Here is a 7,518-nt window from a genome sequence, read left to right as displayed (position 1 = left end):
CTTTGTATCAACATTGATACCTTCAAAAGAAACTGTGTGATATAAAAATGCAACTCAAGCAAAAACTCACACTTGGAGAATTTGGTATAAAGCTTGCATTTTCTCAGAACCTAAAGCTCAATCCTCAAATGATGCTCACGTTCCTCCCTACTCCGCGAACAGATCAAGATATCGTCTATGAACGAAATGATGAATGAGTCTATATAAGGCTTGAACACACGACTCATCAAATCCATGAATATTAACTACAAGAAAAAGCCTTTTTAGAGACTAGCATTTAGCGACAGGTTTAAAATATGGTCCATAAAATTATATTTATAGGGATGAGAATTTTTTTTGGTCCCTAATATGCAATTTTATTTTCTAAATACATAGCAAGATGAATTTAGGTCTTTAAAAAAGTCAATATCTTGTCTCTAATACACAATTCCAGCGGGATAGGAGCGCTGGAATTGCGCTCCAAAAAACAATGAATGCTCCAAAAATTTACTTTCACGGTAAAATCCCTCCAAAAATTCACTTTCACCCTAAAATCCCTCCAAAAATTCCTTTCACGTTAAAATTCCTAAGCGGCGACTAATAAACTTCATCAGAATTCAGAAGGTTGCAACTTCATCATTCAGAACTCAGAAGGTTTTCATCTCTCTCCAAGCGACTCTACACAAACTCTACCATTGGATTGTCCGCAAATCAAGAGTAAATTTAATTTCTTTCTCTTTTATCTTTTTCTTCTTCGCGCTTTTTTTTCCTTTGAACCAGAAATCGGAATCGGGTTATGCAATTTTTCCATTTTTTTAGTTTTTTTCTGCAATTGGGTTGTTTTGAGTACTGATAGTTATTGTGTGAGTGATTAAAGTGAGAGTATTGGGTTTAAAGTTGGGGCACATAGGTCAAGGATGAGAAATTTTGACCAAAATCGTTAAAGAACCTAAAACCAAATCAGGGCAGCCTGAATTTTGAGAAGCATTGCGTTTTCTTCAACACACCAAGGGATGCCTAAATGGCACCACTTGTCCCTTCCTGCACGATATGTCCAAATAATGGAGGTTTGGGTGAATGTTGGAAGCTCCTGCTCCAAAGAGAATGAAGCTAGGTGGGGAACTTACTGGTAGGACATGATTCAGGAGGTAACCTTTTTCTTTTATACATGGAATCAGAGAAAGGCAGTTGCACAGTTTTAATATATGCACCCCTCTTTTCTTTAGGGAAATTTTGAAAAGCAGCAGTTTTAGACTTAGATTAGATATTTAGAATGAGTTGGCCTTTATATGAGAAGCTTGTAGAGTTTCATCTATGCGATGGTTTTCTCCTTTGCGATTTGCATTATACAACTCCTCTGGGGACTTTCTTGAAGGGTCACGAAAATTTTGTAGGATGTCTAGTGATTTTTCATATGAGGTGATGAATTGGTTGGATTTTTTTTTACCATTAGGTGCTCTATTTCAGTTTCGTTACTCTGATTTTTTATAGGTTCTTTAAATTGTATAGCCAACTTATTACCTTTGGTAAGTCTAATCTAATATTTTAAAAAATAATTAGATGAAGAAGAAACAGTGATGTAAATTAGCTTTGTCAAATAAATTTTCTGATGAAAACATTCCATTGAGTTTTGCCATTGAATCTATTTAGTCAATAGCACTCTAGTTGGAGTGATGGACTCGCTCGTCGAAGCTTTTCGCTGTCAATGCTTGCATTTACTCTGTCGCGAACTACTCCCTCCAAAATAAGGTCAATATTTTGAGCATTATAATATAGGCTCTATTTTGATTCTAGTTATAATGTAAGTTTTGTTTTGATTGAAGAAGAATATTTTTGATGGAGCAGATTAGTATAGCCAATTAATTAGTTTTATTAATAGTTATAAAACATTCATTAGTATAGCCAATTAATTAGGTTCAGGAAATCTAAGTATAAAATATTCTATAGAATCAGAAGTGATAGTCCCTCAAAGTTGATCAACAATATAGATTTGGGTGTTGGTATGAGATATTCTCCCTACTTTACATATCAACCTAGCTACTGTTGTGTAAGGGACACCTAAAACAAGGGGATATTTTAAATAAAAACTACTGTTGAAAAGATAATAGAAAGAAGTGCGTACTTTTGGTGTATGGCAAGGTGTCAAATCTCTGATATGGTTGACAGACTAAGACAAGAGATCAAGAAGCATGATCAAGACGTAGAGTTCTTTTATTACTTTTATCTTGAAGCTGGTAAGGCAAAAACATCCCCTGCCGGAAGGAATTTTGTACCTATTGGAACAAATACCATCTTGCCTAGTTTCTCGTACCACTGAACATTACGAGGGTGCACCCTCAATATGGATAAGGATTTCTTGTATTTTTTCTAAAGATGTTTCTTATTTTGAAATAAAATCTTGAGATTGAATATGAGACCTTTAACACTTTAATATATATAGTTTACCCCAGATGAAAATGTTATTTTTGTATTTCAATTTCAAATTCAGTTTGTATCCACTACAAGGGCATATAAATTTCTTCATTTGTTTGGTTTTTTTTTTTGCTTCTTCTTTTTCTTCTTCACAATGAAAACTGAAGTGACAAAGCAACTAACTATAGGTGCAGTAATCCTAGTGGGGTATGAAGCTGGAAATTAAGATATAGAAGGTAGAAAATATAGCTAGTGTAAAGTGACAAATATAGCTAGTTCTTGATCAAATGAAGCTAGTTCTTTATTAAACAAAAGTGATAAATATAGCTAGTGTCTCATAAGATAACAATCATTACAGTTTTTGAACAATAGAATGATAGCTATTGTATCATTTTGTTTATTTAAGAAAAATACGACAGAAAATTAGTGATTTAACTTTAAAGTGTCTTATGTGTTTTAATTTCTCATATTAGCGCAACAGACTAATTTCCAGCATCTAGTTCAGGAGAATGACTATTCCGATTCTTGATGATACCAAGTGAGTAACATCTTAGCCGAAACATCAATTTATTTTGTTGATTTAAGTGCATGTTGTTATATATCATTTGTGGAATTTACATCTTCTGTCGATTACGAATTTGCTGGTTGTGCATAGTTATTTGTCGCATTACTGATATCTTAATGTACGCTAGTGGTTTAGTATTGTGCACTGACTTTCTCTGGTGCTATACTGAGTTCTCTGGTGTTGACACCAGACCGAGCTTATCAAAGTGAGGCTAAGGTCTGGTGCTGACATGAAAAGAAAACTCACATGGTATGATTTAGTAGCTCTTGGAGTTGGAGGAATGCTTCGTGTTAGAGTTTTTGTTACTACTGGTTCAGTTGCTCGTAAAACTTCTGGCCTTCTATTTTTAACTCGTATAGAATTGCTGCTATATTAGTACTTCTTTCTAATAGTTGCTATACTAAGTTCTCTGTTGATGTCCATGTTGCTGGAGGTGCTTTTAGTTATCTTCGCTTTACCTTTGATGTGTATAAAAAGGTTAAAATACATTACTAATGTAAAGTTCATTACGTTGTTAGTGTATATAAGCTAAATTTATATGTAATTACTGATTAACTTGACATTGACTAGATAAACATGGCCACAAATACCATGTTAAATTAAAGAAAAAATACATAAAAATTATTCTCGGTGTGTAAATGATAACTAGCTACATTTAAAAAGCCGAGTTATCTACCATTGAGTTAGCAATCCAAAGAAACGATGATTAAAGACTACATCAAAAGTATTTCTTTTTCAAAAATTTCATAATTCATACAGAAAATTCTAGCAATTCCACACTTGCTACCGACATCTGATTCACATGAAATAGCACATGATCCCAAAATGAGGCACACTAGCTCATAGAAAAATCTGATTCATAGGTTTTCCTGTCCCTCCCTTCCAAGGTTCTACATTTTAGGGGATGGTCTCAGAAATTTGCCTAGGAAGGACATGGAAGAACAGTTCTTTTACCTTACTTCCAACTTGTTGAATATTCACTGAAACTGGTTTCCAATTTAGATTATGATCATCTTTTATAACCTCTGTTTTGCAAATTGGAACCACCATTCCCCTCTCAGTAAATTTGGATATCACCAAAAATGGATATTTCAAATAATGCCATTCACCTCAATAATCTTTCCTTTGACCAGCCCACGAATATAACAGACTGCACTATTTGTCTCAATTCTTTGTCCAAGTGATGTAATGGAACAATAGTGTCTAGCCATTTGTTTCTTGTTGCTTCTTTTTTCTTTGTTATTTTTATAATCTTCTGTCTAGCCCCGATTTTGTTGCGTCTACACTGTTATAATTTTTCTAATTGAAATTTTTTATTATTTTTACAGGTTTTGGATAGTGAGGTTTACAAGAAGCAGATTTTTGACGACGTACAGATTGACCATATATCTTTTGCTGGGAATGTCAATAAAATTTTACATTACAGTCTAGGGTTATTAGTGATATGTAGTTTTTTGCTAAGGGTTTATGAACACAATACTGTGACTCACTTACATTATTGATGTGCGGTGCAAGTAACTGTTGATCACTTTTGGTAATTATTTTATGAAAGTAGTATCATCTTTATATTAATTACCAGATTATTTAGTTGCAAATTGAATGTGATTTAGGGACGTGTGACTTGTCTCTTTACGGACTAGACTGTTAGTCCTTAAATCCTTTTTAGAAGTAGAAAATTTGGTTGCTAAACCTGTTCGACTTAAGGACAAACTTTAAACCTCTTGCGAAAGATATAACGACCAACTTTTAACTGTTCGCAAGACGTTTTAATGACCAGCTTTAACCTAGTTGCAAAAACATTTTAAGGACCGGGAATTTAGTCCCTAAAATATGCAAATAGGCACCAGAAACATGGTCCTTATAAAGCATTTAACGTCCAGTTTAAAACTTGTCGTGAAACACTTTTAACGACCAGTTCAACATATCGTCCTTAAAGACCTTTAGCGGCCAAAGCTATAAGAACCAGATTTTCTGGTCGCTATTGACCATTAGGGACCAATTCCTTACTTTTAGGTACCAATTTTCCCTTCGCTATTTAGCATTTTTCTTGTAGTGATTGTTGGTGCATTAGTTATCCCAAAGGACATTACTAGAAACTCATAATGCACATAATGTCTCCTGAAAGGTATCTTAGGAATATTAGAAGCCCTAATATTCAACCGATGATATTCAGATCTTAAGTTAATCTTAGAGAAAATCTTGGCACCCTGAAGATCATCAAACAAATTATCTATACGAGGCAATGAGTACTATGGGTCATGTATTTATGTTTAGAGCATTGTCTTGTACGCACGAACGTAGGTATTAAGTTTTTAAGGATTTATAGATTATCGTGTTGAACATCGTCGAATTCTAAATTCTTTTGATATTTATCCTATCATAATGCATGAATTATCTATGTTTAAGTATAGAATAAATGTTGATTCAGGGAATGACAATTTGGGTGTCGTGTCTCACTCCTCTAGTTTTGTGTTCCCAAATCTTGGTCTTAGATTTAAATGATGGAGATCATGTTTGGAGGTCTCTAGTAGAAGGTTTTGAGCCATGAACAACTCTATTTTTGAGTGATTTATCTCCCTTCTTCTTTCTTTTTTCGTTGTTGTTGTTGCCGCTTTTGTTGCTCCTTGTTGTTCCTTGTTTAGCATTGGTATTGTGACATTTTGGAGAATTCTCGTAACTCTCTTGTTGGTATATTGGAGATTTATGGACCAAAGGTCTATGGTTTACTTTTTACGTTGAAAAGATTTTCCACTTAAATAATCTTGTGTCCTTGAGTTTGATTAATTTTGCTTGCTTATATTTATTGTTAGTATGTGTTATTGTTAACGACCCAAAACCCTAACATGTCATGATAGCGTCTATCGATGGTACTAGGCAAGCCGATTTTTCAAAATACTTCAAATATTTCACAAAATAAACCAAAAGCTTGATATGACAGAGTTTTCATAAAAACAGGAGTTAAACTCAAAATACAACGCGGAAAAATAGCTCCAAATATCGGGGTGTCATCAAGTCATGAGCATCTAAACAACCAGTCTAAGAAACAGTATCTACAAGGGTCTGTGTTTAAATACCAATATAGAAAAGAAAAGATAACAAGAAAGGAGAGACAAGGACTTCGAACGCCGGCAGCTACCTCGTGAATCTCCGATACTCAACCACGCACGAGATCAACGTCCTCTATGACCGGATACACATGGATCTGCACATGAAGTGCAGGGTGTAGCGTGAGTACAATCAACTCAGTAAGTAACAAAAATAAATAAGGAACTGAGAAGTAGTGACGAGCTATACAATTACCGTTCACTTCAGTAATTTCAGCAATGAAAGTAGACATGATTCAATTCCGGCAATATAAGTTAAGTCAGTTGTACAGTTACTAAGTTCAGATAAATCGGATACAATATTTTACAACCGTTTAGAACAATGACATAATTCAGCTAAGTGCAGCAATAAAGGAAACAAATGCAACCTCTCAGGGTAACAATTACTCAAGCTCTCAGTAGCTCAAACACTCGGCTCTCAGCACTCAGTAATCACACTCAATAGGTACCTGCGCTCACTGGGGGTGTACAGATTCCGTAGGGTCTCATTCAGCCCAAGCACTATATCGTTGCGGCGTGCAGCCCGATCCAATCATATAAGTAGATATAAGGCTCGTTGCGGCGTGCAACACGATCCATATACATTCAGCCCTCAGGTTCGTTGCGGCGTGCAACCCGATCCATATACATTCAGCCCTCAGGCTCATTGCGGCGTGCAACCCGATCCATATACCTCACATAGCTCGCTGCTCGGCACTCAGGTCCTATCTCAGTCACTAACCTCTCCAGCCTCTCGGCTGTCAGATATCACACAAATCAGCCCAAAAATGATGATAACAAGTATCAACAAGAAAACAAGAGGAAACAGAGATATGACAAGCAAGTAAAACTGTGACTGAGTATAAAACAGCAAATAACAGCTAATTCAACAAGTATCCGACCACTGCGTGTCCCAACAGTGATATCATATGGCCTAAGCATGGTTTCTAACATGAATGGCTGTCAAGTTTCTAGATGACAGAGGGAACATGTAATTGACAATAAGCTATTCAACTTTACCGTCTCACGGGACGGACCAAGTCACAATCCCCCATGGTGCACGCCCACACACCTGTCACCTAGCATGTGCGTCACCTTCGAAATAATCACGTCGTACCAAAATCCGGAGTTTCATACCCTCAGGACCAGATTTAAGACTGTTACTTACCTCAAACCGCGCAAATATCCTACTCCGAAATGCCTTTGCCCCTCGAATCAGTCTCCAAATGCTTCGAATCTAGCCACAAGCAGTACGATATAATTAATATAGGCTAAAGGAATCAATTCCACAAGAAAAACATGAAATTATAAGCCAAAATCTGAAATAAGCTCAAACCGGCCTCCTGGCCCACGTCTCGAAATCCGACAAAACCCAGAAGCCCATTCACTCACAAGTCTAACCATATCAAATTTATCAAAATCCAACACCATTTGGGCATCCAAGTCTCCAAAATTCACTCTACAATTTCCCTAGACCTA

The 7,518-nt window shown here is 35.8% G+C and overlaps 1 long non-coding RNA gene across 2 annotated transcripts; it reads left to right on the top strand.

The window, feature by feature from the left end:
* The first annotated feature begins 339 nt into the window (after window positions 1–339).
* On the top strand, window positions 340–4,528 carry LOC104119743 (uncharacterized). Of its 2 annotated transcripts, XR_691527.4 has the most exons (3): window positions 368–696; window positions 2,865–2,929; window positions 4,285–4,528. It is a non-coding gene; the product is annotated as an uncharacterized lncRNA (long non-coding RNA). The 2 variants fall into 2 exon arrangements; XR_004503302.2 differs by lacking the exon at window positions 2,865–2,929 and having other exon boundaries at window positions 340–696.
* The last annotated feature ends 2,990 nt before the right edge of the window (window positions 4,529–7,518 follow it).

The sequence above is a fragment of the Nicotiana tomentosiformis genome, chromosome 8, assembly GCF_000390325.3.
Source record: "Nicotiana tomentosiformis chromosome 8, ASM39032v3, whole genome shotgun sequence".
NCBI classification, from domain to species: Eukaryota; Viridiplantae; Streptophyta; class Magnoliopsida; order Solanales; family Solanaceae; genus Nicotiana; species Nicotiana tomentosiformis.
Note: the sequence above shows the minus strand (reverse complement) of the source record. Positions and strands in the feature narration are given on the sequence as shown.